The sequence below is a fragment of the Dipodomys spectabilis genome, unplaced genomic scaffold (assembly GCF_019054845.1).
Source record: "Dipodomys spectabilis isolate Male_0828 unplaced genomic scaffold, ASM1905484v1 ptg000197l, whole genome shotgun sequence".
Lineage (NCBI taxonomy): Eukaryota > Metazoa > Chordata > Mammalia > Rodentia > Heteromyidae > Dipodomys > Dipodomys spectabilis.
This window is the reverse complement of record NW_024870874.1, coordinates 18,828,835-18,844,353: the sequence shown is the minus strand read 5'-3', so window position 1 is coordinate 18,844,353 and position 15,519 is coordinate 18,828,835. Positions and strand designations below refer to the sequence as shown.

General features: G+C 37.1%; 1 protein-coding gene across 2 annotated transcripts in view; it reads left to right on the top strand.

Moving 5' to 3' along the window:
- Positions 1-15,519, top strand: part of Chchd3 (coiled-coil-helix-coiled-coil-helix domain containing 3) — a 264,171-nt gene that overhangs the window by 153,707 nt on the left and 94,945 nt on the right. The gene's annotated exons all lie outside the window — the stretch shown is intronic.

Sequence of the window (15,519 nt, the reverse complement as noted above, 5' to 3'; positions counted from 1 at the left end):
TAGATTAATAGCAGGTGGTAACCATTTTTCAAAGCAAACAGGCTGTCTTTTAGTTCAGTTAGAGAAAGCACTAATTCTTCACTGTTCCCTGGAATATTTCTGTGCAAGATGACAAAGGCAAAGATCACAAAACATTCGACATGTTAAAAAAATTGGGTAGCTGGCTCATTGTAAATTTTTTTAAAGAACCAAACCCGCACAGCATGTTCAGCAAAATATTTCTCTTATTATACTAATTGAGTTAAACATCTTGGTTATTTATGTTTAACATACGTAACTGTTCCTTTAAATGTATTTTTATGCAACCATGTTGATGGTGATGTGTCATATTGTCTTCTCTACATTGCTCATTGCAGATACTGAATGCCTCTGGAAATTATATCTTAGAAATGTTGTAGATAGGGCTGGGAAGGTGGTTCAGTGGTAGAGTGCTTGCCTTGCATGCCTGAGGCCCTGGGTTCGATTCCTCAGCACCACATAAGCAAAAAGAAAAAAGCCGGAAGTGGCGCTGTGGCTCAAGTGGTGGAGCGCCAGCCTTGAGCTGAAGAGCTGAGGGACAGCGCCCAGGCCCAGAGTTCAGGCTCCAAGACCGGACCCTTCCCCCCCCCCCCAAAATGTAGATAGCCACTTATGTAAATGACAGTTAATGCAACATTTCTCTTTGTGTGCTTGTTTATGTATGTGTGTCTATATGTATCTGTGTATATGTGTGTGTAATTGCTTTGCATTTTTTCCTTACTTATGTACAAGTTTTTTTAAAAAAGCAGATATTGTTTAGTATGCCAACTTTATTTTTTTATTGGGAAAATACTGTACATAGAGGTTACAATTACATGGGCAAGATAATGAGTACATTTCTTATCAAGCATTATAGCCTCCTCCTTTGTTTCCCCTTCCCATCCCTTCCCATCCTCCTCCCCGCCCCCCCACCCAATCCTCCCCGGCGCCGCCCCTCCCCCCCCCTCCCCAATTATGTTTGTTTTTGACATAAGGACTTGTACATCTCATTGTTGCAATGGGTCCACCTGTATCCCTATTTAAACGATTTGTTTTTCCCCTTCCCCTCCACAAATTATACCGACATCAAATACAGTGAAAGCAGGGGGAGGGACATACAAAGCAACAAAGAAATAATCTTATAAATGTGTTAGAAACAATCACATGAAAGAAAAAAAACATTTGAATACATATCTTAGGATTCTTTTCCCTAACATCACCTTATCTGACCTTTTCTGCTTGACTCAGACATATACTAGATGTTAGTATGCCAACTTTAAAGTGTAAGCTTTACATAATCTCTATTCTATTTTGAAATTGGATTGCTACTAGTAAGTTGTTGTACAGAGGGGTTACCATTTTATAAGTTAGGTAATGGGAATAGATCTTGTTTTGGCCAAGCCATCCCTTCCTTTCCTTTGCTTTCCCCAGTTTCCTCTTCCCATCCCTGAACACAAGTTACATAGGTCATTTTCCACATAAATCTGTATTCTTAACTATGTCTAATTAGCTCTATGATTGTAAAAGTATCTTTTAATATCCAGAGATCTTGGTCTATAAGATACATTTCTTTTACACACTCACACACACACACACTCATACAAAGGTTTTTTTTTTTTTAAAATGTATGAGTATTTTATTTTTCCAAGTGTTAGTAATTAAACCCTGGGACTTTTGCATGCTAAGCAAGCAGTCTACCATTGAGCTTCATCCCAGCTTGTCTGAGTATTTCTGAGAAATGTGACTTCAAATGTCATTCTCACTTGTCATTAAGATAATCATTTTACATATTAGGTGCTCATACTTGACTTTAGAGTCTTGAGGCTGGGAGCTACTTTCCTCCAGACTGTAGTCTGATTGATGAACACCTCCGTCTAAACTGTTGTTAGGAGCTTCCTAGTAGCTGATCCAATGATAGATTAATAAAAATCTTATTCACCGGACTCTTTTTTTTTTTTTTTTTGTCAGTCATGGGGCTTGAACTCTAGGCCTGGGCACTGTCCCTCAGCTCTTTTTACTCAAGGCTAGTGCTTTACCATTTTGAGCCAGAGTGCCTGTTCTGGTTTTCTGGTGGTTATTGGAGATAAGAGTCTCATATACTTTTCTGCCTGGGCTGGCTTTGACCCTCAGATCTCAGCTTCCTGAGTAGCTAGAATTGAAGGCATGAGCCACCAGTGCCTGGCTGGACATGATTTTTTTAAACCAAAAAGGCAATATATAATTGAGAAGATAGCCAGAGCCATAAAGCAGACAGGATACTCATATAAGATAGTTAATAATATTGTAATTTTCCATCAGCATCTAATCAAAGTCATGAGGTGGCTTTTTGTTGTTGGATACAACTCTACAGAAAGTTCTGGCTGGTGAAAGAAAGAAAGAATCATAGATTCCGCGTTCAACTGACAGTCCTTCCAGCTGTGGATTTAGGCAAGTGTCTTGTCTACAATTGTTTACCTAACTGAAAGAGCAGATGAATAAAGACATGCTATGGAAATTATGTTATTTCCTTGACATTGCTTTGTAGAGGGGTGTTTCAGTGCAGTTATAAGTATTTAAAAGTGATAAAGAATGTTAGGTGTGTTCATAAGTTTTTGGGAGCAATCCTCTGATTAAAACTACCTCTAGAGTACCTGGGAGTCCACACATCTGTTCAAAGGAGGATGAGAACAAAGTAGTCTAGCCTGAAAAATACACCATAGGAGAAGGTTGATGGCTTCCCTCCAGGGATATTTGACTGCCACATAGTGGAGCGCCTTCAATGGTGGGCAAAATAATGGCTGTCTTCTCATCTCCCTTCACCAGAGTTGATCCAGGGACTAATGTGGCTTATTCCATCTATCCCTTGTTTTTGTCTAGGTGATTTGGACTTTGGGTGCATTCTCATCTTTCCCATCCCTTCTTTCAAGGACTTCTTTTCCTTCTGGCATTGTCTAAACACCAAGTTGTCACTGTGCTTTTCCCATAATCCTATCTCTCATCTTCTTTTGTTTTGTAAGGTGAGCTAGAGACTTTGAATAGATGCTAGAGATCTTTGAGAATCCCCTTGTGATTGATTGAGTTGGGGGACGGTGGGGTGCTGTAAAGGGCTGGAGACTCTTGTCAGGCTGTCATTGCTAGTGGCTATTGTTGAAGTTTTGTTGGTGTTTTTAAACATAGGTAGTTTCCAATCCCTCAGAGATTTCTCCAAATTCTGTATTGCATGGACCAGAGTGGAGGCACATCTTAAAGATTTTTTAAAATTTATTTTTTAAACTCAACATTCAAGGTAAAACTTTCTTTGGCTAAATGTTATTGTTCTGAGTCTGACATTTCTAGATTTCCTTTGATATTTTAGGTCAGTGGTTTCCTTTAGTGTGGAAATGGGATCATTTAAGAGTTTGTTAATGAAACCTATATATAACTTCACACATTAGAATTCCATTTCCTGGGCAGAGGTGTTCTTGCTAGGAGGATATATGGGAAAGAAATAATGCCCAAAGTGTAGAGTTGATGGGAGTCTCCCATCCAGAGTTCTTCCACATGGATCAGGTTGGGCTCCTGAAAACCACCCTGCCTCCCTCCACTAACCCAGGCCATGGTGCTTGTATAAGCTAAATGTGCTTGCAGTGTATTTGCACTCTGCCTGTCTCTGTGAAGAGCCATGGTGGGGAGGGGAGTGGGGTGGTGATACTGGACTACTGGCCAGCCTTATTCATTCTTCTGTAGAAAACAAAAATAGAATGATTTTGTTAGCAGTAGTAAGTTGAATTTGCTTTAGAAACATGGACTCCCCAGTCACAATGTTTGCCTATTTCATTGTTCCAGGTGGTATTAGGGTCAGGAGGGAGCCCGGCATATATTGCTAAGGCACGGCTCTAGCGGTGCAAACTCAGTGCCGTTGCCAAGTCAGACAGAGAGGGAGCATCGCTGCCGCCACGCAGTGTCTGCCCCTGGCAACCAGGTGTCACGTCTACATGGTTATTTCCAAATGTTGTTTAACGTGTGCGTGTCACATCCTAGCAATTTGGCAGCAGGACAAACTCATTTATTGAATTTCCTCTGGCCTAGCTATAGAGTGGATTCAAAATGAGTAATGAAAGAAACGTGGTAAATGTTTGAGGCATCTTAGAAGCATTTAGCATATTCTCTGAATTGCACAAATAAGAAAACTGATCCTGAACTAAATTGTCCAAGACCATGAGTTGGTCGCTAAGATGGAATTAAAGCTCCAATTGCCAGATTCCTGTTTTGCTTTTCCTATTGCATAGAATCTCTTATCAAATTATATTCCTGAGGTGCATTTGATTCACCTACCCTATCCTGCATAAAGGGAGCAATCCTAAAGGGAATAGTTTTTACAAACATATAAGCACATCCATAGTTGGCTGGTTAGTCTTCTGTTTGATCTGGAAGTTGACATTTAATATTTGCTCAAAACTTATTGTTATTATTTTGTTTCGTGTTAATTAGCCAGTCAGACTGTGCGTCAGCTGTGAGAATGTGCCCTTCAGATCTCTTTAAAGATATCCTGTGAGGAAGGCATCAGCTTGCCTAAGGTTTTTCTCAGAACGCCTTCTGTGGCTGGTGTTTTGTTTTGAGGTACCTGGCTTCTTCCCCCAGCTCCCCCCATCCTTCCTAGATGTTGCCTCTTATCGATCTCTTTACTTTGTTTCTGTCTTACCACTTGCATCACAGAGACCTGAACTGACACAGCACACAGGTGGTTTTAGAAATACTTTTGGAATAGTCCGCAGTGACTATTGTGGAACATTAGTAAAATAACCACAAGTGTTTCATTAGTCATTTTTACATTTTCTTCCTTTAACTTTAAATCAGAATGAAAGAAATAAAAGTCTAAGTGATGGGAAATACACTGCGGTCAAGAGGTAGGAGTCCCAGAACCAATTTACTTCATGACCTTAAAGAATTCCCCTGGTCAGCAAGGAGCTTGGGTGCTCACTGCCTGTCAAATGAGCTGTGTGATCTCACAGGGTTATTCACTCTGGATGTGAAATAGATTTCAAGAGATGTTGCCTTGCCAATTGGTCTCCATCATGGGAACATTAAACCTAAATTTAAATGCAACAAAATACAAGTTAGTCCAATGAAAAGGAATTCAGAAGTTATGTGGTAATTGTCTCCAATTTGTTGTCCAATTTCCTTGTCAGATCAGTAGCACCGAATACCTGGGCCCAGCTCGTACAGTTAAGCTAGCATTTCTGTCAGAACATGTCTGAGTTTTGTAATGTCCATGCAAAGATGAGACTACTTATAAGTGTTTGTAAATGCATGTTTTATTCTTTACAGTATAGAATAAAATAATACATTTTAATAGAATCGCTCTTTAATTTAGGGAACTCAAAATGCTTCCTGCCTCTTAGCAATGTCCCAGCAGCTGTGGTTTAGTGAAACAACCCAGCTGTGTAGTGCTGTGGCAGTATATAGTGACTGATCAACCAATCCATGGAAGTCCTTTGCTGCTTTATGTGACCACATAGTAGTTTTATTGAATATCGTTTCCTTTACCACACTTTCTTCTTTCAATTGTGTGTGTGTGTGTGTGTGTGTGTGTGTGTGTGTGTGTGTGTGCGCGTGTGTGTATCAGGGCTTGAACTCAGGGCCTTACAACTCTTGCAAGGCTTTTTTGGTTAACGTTGGCAGTATACCTTTTGAGCCACACCTCCACTTCCAGCTTTTTTAAGGGTTAGTTAGAGCTAAGGGTCTCACAGACATCTCTGCAGAGTCTGGCTTTAAACCACAATCTTCAAATCTCAGCCTCCTGAGTTGGATTACTGTCCTGAGCCTCAGTGTCTAGCTTAGAATTTTTAATCTTTATATTTTTAAAGCTTATATTCTCTCTGACATGGATTCCTTATGTGTTATATCAAGTCTAATAGAACTTTTTCAATTCAGTTCTTCAATCGGATTCAGTATGGTCTTTTAGCCTTAATGTGCGTTTATTTCACAAGCCTGTAATAGCTAACGGTAGGTCATTAGGAAAGGTAAAACTGCTTGTTTCACTTTTGACTGAGCATTTATTTAATTCTTCTTAGATACTGGCAATTGCGATGGGTGTGGGGAGAGGAACAGTGACTGTATGACAGTGAACAGAAGGTAGTGATGCATTTTAACACCATGTTGAAAGCTCAGGTTGAGATTTTTGTTACTTTGTAACTTGAAACTTGTAAGTTATAATGGAATCACATTGGGCCTTGTTCTCAGGAATGATGCATAAAATATTTAACAGCAGGAATGGCATAGTCACTGCCCAAGCAGAACAAATGTTAAACAACCAGTACCACTTCATGTTAACTGAATCAGTCCTGCCTGAACCAAACATCAATTCAGTGGTTCAACGTCTTATGTGCGTTATAGGCCTTCATTCTGGGTTTATAGGTAGCCACAGAAAAGACTGTGCTCATGTAGCTATTTTGTACTTTTTTTCCCCTTAGTTCAAAAATAGGGAGTTAAAATGTCTAAGTTCCTCTCTCACTGCGATATGAGTCATTACTTTTCAGAGATGTGGCTACTCTGACTGCTTTTATACACTGTCTTTGTAGTTCAGCCCTACAATCAGGTTATGATACAAACAGTTCCCGGCCTAACTCTTCAATACATAGAGACATTTATTCAGCAAAAATTTATTGGCAAGAAAGCACAAAATGCTTCACACAACCCATTATGTGACATCAGTGATGTCCTACTTTCCTGTTCTTTCAAGTGCTTTCTTTGCAGGGAAGGTTCTCATTGCTAGGTTAGGATGTTGCTTGCTGGCCTCTGACAGCCAGTAATCCTCTCACCCCAGCGCTTCCCAGCAGGAACAGTTATTTCTCTTCAGAGACATTTGGGAGGATCTAGAGACAGTGTTGGTTGTCATCGCTCAGGGTAAAGGGAGGTGCTGCTGGGCTACACAGGTGTGAGACCGGAAATGCTGCTAATCTTGCTGTAGGTACACAGGAGAACTTCATGACAAAGAATGTTCTGGGCCAGTATTTCAGTAGGGCTGGGGATGAGAATCTCTGTTTTAGCCGGAATGGGCACATTAGAGATCTGTTCTGGGAAGTCATTCCTAAAATCCTTAAAGCTACGCAGGCTTTATTGGAGTACTATAACCTGTTAACGAAACAGATGTAGCACTATCTTCATAAAATAGTAGCTATCCCTTTTATCTGCCCATTAACTTTCATTTTACTAAGAAGAACCCATATCTAACATTTATCATGGCAGTTAATGGACCATATTCTCTAATAAAATCTCATTTCCAACAGTCATTGTACTAATTAGCAAAGCATCATTGTTGATCAGGATATGGATGAATGAAGCCCTTTATAGTGAAGCTGCTTAGTCTTGAGATTCTAGTTTTGAGATTCTGGTTTTTTGGGGGCTTTTTGTTTTTTTTAAAAAAACCTGCTGATTTTTCCCCAGATGGCATGATCTTCAATGGCATGCTGGCAGTATCTCTACCATGCCTAGCCTAAGCAGCACATACACACAATGACACTGTGCTTGGCGTGCCCTTCTGAAACAAATCACAAAGCTGCTTCATGGATGCTTTGTACAAACCCTTGCTCTCATTGTTTAGTCATTATGGACTGAACGCATCCTTTGCGAAAAGTACAGATGTCGACTGAGCCAAGAGTGTAAACAGAAGGAAAGCTCTTTGCCTATCCCCCAGATTGCTGAGTTAAGGAGAGGGATAGAGGATGAGTAAACATGTCTAAGAGAAGGCGGAATGAAAATAGGCACTGGCAGAGGTTTATTCAGAGATTTTACCAAAGGCAAAGATAGAAGAGGCAGTGGGTCTGATGTGGCAAAAACTCCATGATGAAATAGTGAAGACAGTTCTGGACTCAGAGGCTGGGCTAGGTTAGTGAATGGTTCTATGGTAGCTTAGCAAAGCTACCACTAGGTCCTTATTAAATGGCCTTCCTGCTAATGCTGTCAAGAATTAAGTCCTGAATTGTGGAATTAAGCAAGAAGACTAGAAATGGAACCCCCCCCCCCAAAAAAAAAAAAAAATTATTCAAGAAAGCTTTCCAGGTTTCAACTGGTACTTAATTTGCTTCTTTGGTGAGTGCTATGATCTGTAAACTAAAGTTACCCGAGAATGTCTAGAAATTAAAACATTAATTAAACATCATTAAAACAAAACTATCCCTGCCTACTCTAGTGATTTCCTCATTCATTGCTGGCCTCACTTTTTAATTTAAAAACAAAACAAAACATTGATTTTACTTCTGTCTTCTTATTTCCAGGGGGTAAGTGGACGTGCCTAAAAGCAGCAGAGAATATATTCAGTTAACCTTCCCCAGTATGTAACAACTACAAAAACAAAACAAAACTGAAATGTTGACCAGAGTTCTTAAAACTCTCAAAAATCAGTAAATAATTACACAGTGATGCCATCAAATCCTGAGGGCTTTCGTTTGAATTCCACACTTACAGAAGTTTGTTAGGAGAATGCAGTCAATGTGTATGTATTCCATGGAAGTAGCACAGCTGCGGGGAGAGGTTGGGTGGGGCTGGATGGTAAAGATCGTGAATGGGCTGACATCAATCAAGATGCACTGTACTTACAAACTGATTTGTTGAATGGTAACCCTTTGGTACAACTACTTAAAGATGATGAAAATATAATAATAATTAAAAGAACAGTGAGCTCTCTCTCATCATCTTTTATCCATGTTCAACCTCTGTCAAGTGGTACAGTGTTAGTGGAATCAGACTAGTTTAACAGCACTCACTAGGATAGACCCCTAGCTTATACTTATACCTCAATGGACTCACTGAAAAAGTATGACAAATGTTGATAATATGCTACCATCTTTTAAGTTTATCAAGATAAGTATCCTTTTGAAGGCCATCTTCTGGCATGATTTTGAAAGCAATGCTTTAATGTAATTCTTTGCATATTAATGTCATTTGCATTAGTCAGACTTTTTCCCCTCACTATGACAAAATACTGCAAGGCAGAATGGGTTTATTTGGGCTGATGGTTTAAGAGGTGTCACCGTTCAGCACGGTGGCGAAGCAGAGCAGCGGAGATCACCGTGGCGAGGAAGCAGAGGGGGAGAATGGTCGTGCTTACTGGCTTTCCCTTCTTTCCATCTCGGTCCCCAGCCTATGGGGTGTTACTGCCACATTCAGGCTATCTTTCCCCCACAGGTAATCCTCTCTAGAAATCCCCTCACAAACACAGTCCAAGGTATGCTTTACTAATCGCGTTGGTACTGTTTAATCAAGTTGATTAGATTAACCATTACACAACCATTGACAAAAGCTCAGTGGATCTTATGTAATTTCTAGTCTAGTACTCAACTAATTAGATCCATGCTACTTTATTCTTTTATGCTCATTGATATTCTTCCCTATCATGTCCTGCAGCTTCTAAATATAGCGTTAACTTACAAGTCTATGTCTCAACCCCCTTTTCATACTTTAGTTTTTTTTGTTTTATATGAGCATGTAATTTCATTAGTTTTATATTGTAGTTTCGATAATGAAGCAAGTTCCTTTCCTATTCTCATTTGCTGTGATCTGCCTCCCTGTGTGAGGGAATTGTGATACAAGTTTCTTATATATTTCAAAATGTTGTAAGAATTAGAATAAGGAAATATGGTTTGGGGCATTTCCTATTTAGAGTGGTTTAGCATTTGTTGCCTTTTCCCAATCTGAGTAGTCTCTGGCTTCATAGTTTCATCTCATGGACAATTGAACAGGTATCTGCTTTATTTTCTACCTCAAGCTTTTAAAATTGAGCACTGACCTTTCAAGGGCTTTTGGGTTTTTTGTTTTGTTTTTGTTTTTGATTTTGATTTTTTTAAACAATATACAAGCTATTCCATAGCGCAGGATCTTGCCTTCCTATGCCTTGCACTTCAAGCATGGGGTAACAATATATTACCTCTGAGCTAAGTGATTGTGATGTCATTGGGTTCCCAATGCAATGCCCTCTGTGCTATACCTGGATTCTTTAAGAGCAGTCAGGGCTAAAAGAGCATAGTAATGTCAAGAAGGTTGCCCTATGAAGAGTTACCTAAGAATGTACGTGGGAAGGTAAGTTTCTATCTGCACAGTATGTCATAGCCGCAATGCCAGTTTTCTCCATATATTTTACTCTAAAGGTACATCTCTTTGGAGTCAAATGCATGTGTATTTCATTTTTAATCTAGCTACCGACACTTGAGTTAAGACATCAAAATGTTTTTGTTGGGTTTCTTAAAACTTGATTTCCTTATTTTCTTTGTTTCTCTTGATTATGGGATGCTCTAGATTTCCATAATGATCTACTTAAACATATTCTGTCACATTTCCAAGCCCAATCATGTTATCCCAGATCTAACAGGACCTGAAAACTAATCAGTGTACATTTCTTCTAGGAATAACAAACAGGAGACGGGGAAGGACTACATGTTTCATTTCATTTTTTTCCTAAGAAATGATTTTAACCTAACAGTAAATAATGTCATAATTCTCTCTGTTGTTCTTTATTTATTTGCCACGGTTCTGTGTCTGTAAGAGACTTCTATAGAGAACTTTTATTTCCTTGCTGTTAGTTTACAGCTTTTTCTTAAGTTGCGTGTGACTCTCCATCCTCAGTAGCTATTAGCTTAGTCAATGTATTCTCATCTTATTTAAGTTTCAGGATTCATATCGTGTGACTTTTCTGCCCAGCATCCCATTAACTGTTTCAAAGCAATGTACCATTAAAGTGTTGTGGCCCTGTTTCCTGCTTTGTTATTCTCCCCAGTGTATCTCAAACGATTGATTCTGTTTGCATTTGAGGGAAAGATTTATGGTGTTAGCCTATAGTTTGATGTTGTCAGGTCTTTGGAGCTATCTCTGTCTTTGGTCTATAGTGTACATATCTGACATTGGTAGTGTTTAATTTTTTTCATGGATTACATCATATTTAAGGATCTTTGTATACATCTTTTGTTTAGGTTGTAATCTACTCTTTGAAATTAGTTGATTGGTACAATGTCCTCATCACAAGCAATATACTTGCAGCATTGAATTTTTTGTGTTTTCTAAATAACTATAATGGAATATCCATTAAGGCCTCATTGTATCTTTATAAAATCTCACTGTGTGAACAGAAGAAACATTATATAGTGATAGTGTTTTAACAGCTTTGATGGGTAATATCTCATACATTGAATTGAAAGAGAAACAATTCTTCATGTGAATACATTAAGAATAATACATTTTGGGAGTAAAATTTCCTTGCAATCTATAACTATTCAATTTATTAAAGCAAAATTTTGGAGTTGTAAACTAATACTTTTTTAGATTCTATTCCAACTTACATTAACACCTCATAGTTAATTATATATGTATAGATATTAAAACTGTATTTTTTCTGGCTGCAGAATTGTTCAGTGTAGAATGTGGAGACTATTCCATATAAAACATATAGCCCATTGTGCAAACCATAACCAATCTGTATACTTTTTTCCATGTTTTCCTAGCCAGACCTTCAGTCTTCTTTGTCCTTAACTTCTGTTGCCATTTACCATTTCTTATTAAAAATTAAGAGCTTATTGTATGTGCTGTTTTTGACCTTTTTTCCCACTGAAATGATTCTTCTGAAGCATGAGTTTTTAGTGACTCCTAATATTTGATTATATGACTGGGCCAAAGTCTTTATGATTCGTTGAACCATATCTTACTTGCCCAAACCTTGTTTCCACTTGTTTTATTATTTTAAATAATGCTAATTGCAATTTTTATTTTTTTATTCATTTATTTTCTTTTGCCAGTAGCTAGGCTTAAAATCAGAGCTTCAAACCTCCTCAGCTCTCTTGCTTACAGATGGACTTCTATAACTTGAGCAATGCTGCCAACTTAGCTTTTTGTTAATTATTTTGGAAACAGAATCTCAAGACTTTTCTGCTCCACCTGACTTTGAACTGAGATCCTCCAGGTCCTACACTCCTGGCTAGTTATTATTACAGGCATGAGCTATCAACATGTGATTCTAATTGAATTTTGTGATATATAAATTTTTTGTGATTTTTTTCTTAATATTTGGAACAATAGGAATAAGGAAGTAAACCAGTCATATGATTTTAAAATACAGTAATACCTCTATACATATCCATATAATGAATTCACAATTTTTAGTATGCTTTATTTATATTTACTTCTAAAGTTCTATATAATAAACTCCATCTTGATGTACAGCTCTGGGTTTTGACAAATGCATACAATTGTGTAGTAACCACTACAAATAAGAAAAAATGTCATATCCCCACTTCATAAAAGTCTTTTGTTTTGGTACTTGGCTACAAAGTATGTTTGTTATTAATTCTGAAAATATAAACAAGAATATGCAAAGTGCTCATCACTTGCCATCCTACTGTGATGTTAAGGTGATATACAGAAGGGTTACAGATACATAGGTAAGGTAGTGATTATATTTCTTGTCTAACTTGTTTCCCCTGCCCTCGTTTTTCTCCCTCTTTCCTGCCCCCCTAACCCCCCCAAGTTGTACAGATCATTTCCAACAGTGAGTATCACTGTTGCATAGGTCCCTCCTTTGTCCTTGGCCTCACCATTTTGTTGTTCCCCTTCCCTTCCCTAGTTCAGATAAACATATATACAATACCCAGTGTGCCAAAATTGAACACAGTGACAACAGGGGATAAATCACAGGGGGAAAAACACAAAAGAAAAAAGAAATCACGTAGTACATTGAGAACAAGAACAAAGAGAAACCTCTGTGTCCATGTCTTGGAGTTCATTTGGCTTAGCATTATCTTATATGGTCATATAGCAGATGAACTATTCTGCTCATCTGCTAAGATTATACTGGATGTATACTAATTGTTGCAAATAAAGAAGACCATGGGACCTATGTTTCTTTGGTGGGTCTGGCTTACTTCACTTAATATGATTTTTTCTAAGTCCTTCCATTTCCTTAAAAATGGGGCAGTGTCATTTTTTTCTTATGGAAGCATAGAATTCCATATGTGTGTGAGTGTGTGTGTGTATATATATATATATATATATATATATATATATATATATATAAAGGTATTATATATATATGTATATTATACCTTGATTCTTTTTATAGAATGTATTTTTGGGCTTTCTATCTCCTTTGCTTCAGAAAAGAGCCCACTGTCCTTTGTATTAGTCTTTCCTTTTTCTTTTTGGCCATTTTAGTTAGTATACATATTAATTATTATTTAGTAAGTATATATATATTAGTTAAAAATTGGATTTTCTTTCATTTCCCTGCTAAGTCTTAGCAACTCTATAATGACCATTTTTGCATATTGCTGTAACTACTTAAGAAAAATCCTAGAAGTAGAGTTTTAGATCTCAGTGCTATGCCCAGTTTTAGAACTTACTGTAATTCATTTTGTCAAATTAATATCTTAATAGCTATACCAATTTATACTTTGACCAGCAGTATAGAGGGTCTATTTTTCTATATCCTTGCCAGTTTCGGCTATTATAATCTAATATTTATGTCAATTTTATAAATGAGTAATACAACCTTATTACCTGAATTTATATTCAGATTTACATTAACATTTAAATTCACATTAATATTTTTTCCATATGCTATTACATTTGTATTTTTTTCTGTGAATTACTGGTCTATGCTATTTGTGTATGGTTTTCTCTTGAGTTTATTGGAGAAGTGGGCTAAAGTCTTCTTTTTTAAAGTGTTCTAATAACATTAGAACATTAATAACATTAGCTTTTGCACATACTTGTTTTCCTCTTTCTGTTATTTCTTCATTTTTATTATATACATATATAATTATATATGATTCTTATGTGTGTGTATACATATCATATACACCTGTATGGGTTTGTGGATGCCTTTACAAATACATTCTCTTCCATTTTTTGATATATAGTTATACACATTAAATTTTGAGGACTTTTTAGGTTATAGTCAATGATATTTCATCTCAGCTTTGTCAAAAATTCTTTTGTCATTTATCTTTCTTTGTATATTGGTAAAGACTAGTAAGATTTTTCAATCACAATGGACTGTAGATTATTTACTTGCACATGATTTTGCTTTTATTTAATCTTATATGCTTTATTTAATCTTCATATGCTTTCAAGCAGCTTGAACTTTTTATTGAAATCTTATATTTAAACAGGAAGAGTACAGTGACATTTCAATGTGTTCCAAATTACAGTCTTTTATTTCCCCCATTACTTTTTCTGGCTTACATTGAAAAAAATTACTTGATTTGTCTTGGGCATTAGGAAAAAAATTGTGCTTATTAGGTTGTTAAACGATTGTTGTTTGTTTTTGACATGCTGCAGGATATTGAAGACAAAGTAAGTAACAAAACAACCAATAAATGTGCAGGTTCATTCATGTTAACTAGGAGGAGTTGAGTGGACAGGTACCCTGAAGTAAACTGAGCCAGCCAGCAGACACTTCCCAAAAGAATTATGGTCCTGTGGCCTGGTGCTGATGGCTCACACTTGTAATCCTAGCTACTCAGGAGGCTGAGAGCTGAGGATCACGGTTCAAAGCTAGCTGGGTAGGAATGTCCGTGAGAACTGGAGATATGAATCTCCAATTAACCACCAGAAAACTGGAAGTGGTGCTGTGGTTCAAGTGTTAGAGCACTAGCCTTGAGCTGAAGAGCTCAGAGACAGCGCCCAGACACAGAGTTCAAGAGTTCAAGACCTACGACTGACCAAAAAAAAAAAAAAAGGTGGGGGTGGGGGGAACCTATGCAATAGTGGGAATGCCAAAATATGTTCATTTCTCATAAATAGTAATCAGACATGTAGCCTTAATATCTTTTCTAAGTTGAGATGACATAAAGGCATTTCCATCAGGGATAAAAATCAATTAAATATGATTGAGTGTACTACAGTAGTTCAAGAAAAGTTTTTAAAAGTAATCTTGGGAAACATTCACAAGTGGCCATCTTTATTATTTTTTAAAGAATCAAAATATTTTATTATTGGCCTTACTAACTTTGTAAAGTAAGAGCTTGTAAATTAGAAGTATTATTACTAATTATTTTAAAGGATATTTATTATTTTAAGTTATTTAAATAAACAATTACAATAGTTTTGGCTTCTCTCTCCCTAAGGAAATTAGTATTTCATAAATAAAGAACTAGATCAACATATGTATCTCTACAAGTAAGTGTTACTGGGCAATTTAAGTGTTCTCAAGTGTAAGGCTTATGTACAAATTGTTACATATGCAACTTTTGTTGTTATTAATGAAGAACGTCAGTAAACATAGATCTTCCCAGAATGATATCGGAAGTTTTCTTTTGCAAAATACATTCTTTGAAAGAAGTTAAATAAGATGTCTGTAGTGTGCTGGTATTCTTAGTCCAAACACATTTGGGCAAAGTAGGACACAGCTGTTACAGAAAACAACAACAACAACAACAAAAAACCCAACAATGCCAGCCCTTTCTTTACATTGAAATACAGCAATCATCATCTTATTAATGCTTTTCTATGGTATGCTTTTCTTTGTGTACTTATTGCTAATGTGATTTGTACTTGACTTTTGCTTTGCTGTTGCTTCCT